At 40.8% G+C, this 3,684-nt stretch overlaps 1 pseudogene; it reads left to right on the forward strand.

Annotated features, from left to right (window-relative positions):
* Positions 1-2,472: 2,472 nt before the first annotated feature.
* On the forward strand, positions 2,473-3,462 carry LOC129460871 (large ribosomal subunit protein eL6-like; annotated as a pseudogene).
* The last annotated feature ends 222 nt before the right edge of the window (positions 3,463-3,684 follow it).

Here is a 3,684-nt window from a genome sequence, read left to right on the forward strand (position 1 = left end):
GGCCTTGAAGGAGGAAGAGGCGAAGACTCGAGTGGTGTGTGCCTCAGACTAGGCCTGGGAAAACTGGGAGGACTTAAGCTCAGAGAAACAACCCTACTAGGCCATTAAGTATAAGCACTGGAGGTGAAATCAAAAGTGAGGAAAGAGGGCCCTGAATCAGAACCTGGATCCAGCCACGCAGTGAGTAAAAATGCGAGGGCAAATGAAGGGAGTGCAAGCAACTGTTGTAAAAGTACCGAGTGCCCTGGGTTCCTCCCGTGGGCCACAGCCTTATAGTACCTTTCCGAAGACTCAGTGGCCTACGTTGCTTTAAAGAGTAAAATGTAGGGTGTAGAGGATAAGTAGCATCATCTGATATTCAAAACACCAGTTTTTATAACCCTAAATTTTTCAGGTTGATTGTGCTTTCTTCATTTCTCTACAGAACTATTCCTTTGTTAATTCCTTGCTCATTTCATAATGAATGGAGGAGATTTAAAATGCCCTATGTAATAAAAATAAGTTACACAATGGGAATAGAAGTGGAAAACTATAAAAAAGAAAATATGAATATAAATGGGATATTGAGACAAAGTATATAGAAGACAGGGGACAATGTTTTTGTTTAATTCTTCAATGTTAAGTGAAAACCTCAGTTAAAATATAACAGCAGCCCATCTTACAATATATTACTATGCAATAAAGTCAAAATGAAGACCAAACTGGGTTTGCATGAGTGCAGTTGTCTCATTCCAGTCCTGTCACTATATAGCTGCATCATCCTTTGCTTTCTTTTTTCTTTTTTTTCTTTTTTTTGAGATGGAGTCCCACTCTGTCGCCTAGTCTGGAGTGCAGTGGCGCGATCTCAGCTCACTGCAAGCTCTGCCTCCCAGGTTCACGCCATTCTCCTGCTTCAGCCTCCCGAGTAGCTGGGATTACAGGCGCCTGCCACCATGCCAGGCTAATTTTTTGTATTTTTAGTAGAGACGAGGTGAATTTCACCATGTTAGCCAGGATGGTCTAGATCTCCTTACCTCGTGATCCGCCCGCCTCGGCCTCCCAAAGTGCTGGGATTACAGAAGTAAGCCATCAGGCCCGGCCTGCATTATCCTTTTCGAACCAATTAGGAGTCCTTCGTCTCAGCTTCCTCTCACATAAAACAGCACATCATTGCTTAGTGTAAAGAACCAAAGCTAAGTATCAGCAGTCTCTAGGTCTTCCTCCAACCCTTGACCTTGGAAAACAGATCTTCATTTTTTTCCTCTGTTAAGTGTAGATAATATGGAAATTAAACATATCATATATCTGGTGCACTTAGCAGAACTCCATGGCATTTGAAAATATTCTATAATGGTAGTTGTTTAAAAATAAAGTGTTGAAGTAAGTGATCTTTAAGGTCTCATGTAGTCCAAAAATTCTTATTCTTTGAAGTGACTCATTTTTCATGTGAAGTTTCAATAAGCATTACTCTTTTATCAGAGTTTGCTGGAAGAATGTCTCTCTGAATCACATAACTGATTGTATATTTGGCAAAACCACTAGGGAACCCAAGTAAAAGAAATGCAAATCGACAGCAAAACTGACTGTAAAAGTTTGTAAATCCTTATAAAAGAATGAATTACAGATGAAAAGCTTTGCCTTGGTTTCATGTGAAACTTAGATTGAGACAAACACTTAAACCAAAATACTACAGTGTAAAGGAAAAGTACATAAGCTCTCTCTAGCTCTCTCTCCCCCCCATTCTGTTTTGCAAAACACAATAATAATTCTAATAAGAAATCAATTGGAAAGTTACATTGGATCACAAGAGGATACATACAAGAGAGTATGAAAAAAGATGACTTTTCAAATGAGTCTCTTTGAAGTTTATAGGAAGAAAAGCAGAAAACTTTTTCTAGGGGAAGTGTTGTTCTTGTGGGGGTAGTTGGGGAGTACTGTTTCTGTGTGGGTGGAGTCTGTCATGGAGGATCCTGATAGCTTCTTGGCCGCTGCCAAAGGGAAGAAGAAGAATTGGGGATGGGATAGAGGCAGGAATCACCTTCTACTGATGGCCCAGTAAGTAATCAAAACTATGGCAGAAACTTCACTATGTTTTCTCACTTAATCCTTAATGTCCTGAAAGGCAGTTCCATTCTTTCAAATTTAGCAGATGGAAACCAAGATTACGAGAATTGCAAGAATTGAGTAACTGCCCAGGATTCAACTATTTATAGATAAGCAGGTATATGGTGATTAGAAAATGAGTTTATCTATCACGTATGCTTCCTACCAGGCTCAGAGAGCTTTTGTCTTGTGTTGCCAGTTGCATACCTACCTCAGCCAGGCTTAGCTGATATGTATCACAACCATGGTAGCTGCCATCATCATGATTGGGATACAAGGCTTTTAGCTGACCTTGCAGAGGGAGGAGTGTACTTTTATCTCTTTGCAGGAGGTTTGGGGAAGGGAGTGCCAAGGTGGGAAACAATATGGTGAAAATAGCCTGAGGCAGGGCAGAAGAATGCCTGCAGATGGCATCTTGTCACTCTCAACTTTCCTGAAGAGAAGGAAGAGGTTACTGACAATAACAATGTAAAAATACCTTGTACACTGCTCTCTTTCCCATCTTGCAAGATGGCGGGTGAAAAGGTTGAGAAGCCGGATACTAAAGAGAAAAAACTCGAAGCCAAGAAGGCTGATGCTGGTGGCAAGGTGAAAAAGGATAACCTCAAGGCTAAAAATCCCCAGAAGAGAAAGACTCATTGCAGCCGCAATCCTGTCCTTGTCAGAGGAATTGGCAGATATTCCCGATCTGCTATGTATTCCAGAAAGGCCATGTAAAGAGGAAGAACTCAGCCACAAATCCAAGGTTAAAAAGAAAAAGGAGAAGGTTCTTGCAACTGTTACAAACCAGTTGGTGGTGAAAAGAACTGCAGTACCCGGGTGGTTAAACTTCGCAAAATGCCTAGATATTATCTTACTGCAGATGTGTCTCGAAAGCTGTTGGGCCATGGCAAAAAACCCTTCTGTCAGCACGTAGAAAACTGCGAGCCAGCATCACCCCAGGGACCATTCTGACCATCCTCACTGGATGCCACAGGGGCAAGAGGGTGGTTTTCCTGAAGCAGCTGGCTAGTGGCTTGTTACTTGTGACTGGACCTCTGGTCCTCAACGAGTTCCTCTATGAAAAACACACCAGAAATTTGTCATTGCCACCTCAACCAAAATTGATATCAGCAATGTAAAAATCCCAAAACATCTTACTGATGCTTACTTCAAGAAGAAGCTTCAGAAGCCCAGACACCAGGAAGGTGAGATCTTCGACACAGAAAAAGAGAAATATGAGATTATAGAGCGTCACAAGATTGATCAGTAAGCTGTGGACTCACAAATTTTACCAAAAATCAAAGCTATTCCTCAGCTCCAGGGCTACCTGCGATCTGTGCTTGCCCTGACGAATGGAATTTATCCTGATAAATTGATGTTCTAAATGTCTTAAGAACTTAAATAGCTGACTACAAAAAAAAAAATGCCTTGTACACAAACACTATTTTTATAATTTATAGAGAACCTCTATGTATATTATATATATAAACATATTATTCTATTAATCTTCATGGCCATAATTTGTGGTTTTGAAAAGGATACTAAAATGCAGGGACCTAAAGTACTAGCCAGTGGCAGACACATTCACAAACCCAGATCTCCTAACTACTTTGCATTATA

The sequence above is a fragment of the Symphalangus syndactylus genome, chromosome 13 (genome assembly GCF_028878055.3).
Source record: "Symphalangus syndactylus isolate Jambi chromosome 13, NHGRI_mSymSyn1-v2.1_pri, whole genome shotgun sequence".
In the NCBI taxonomy this organism is placed as follows: domain Eukaryota; kingdom Metazoa; phylum Chordata; class Mammalia; order Primates; family Hylobatidae; genus Symphalangus; species Symphalangus syndactylus.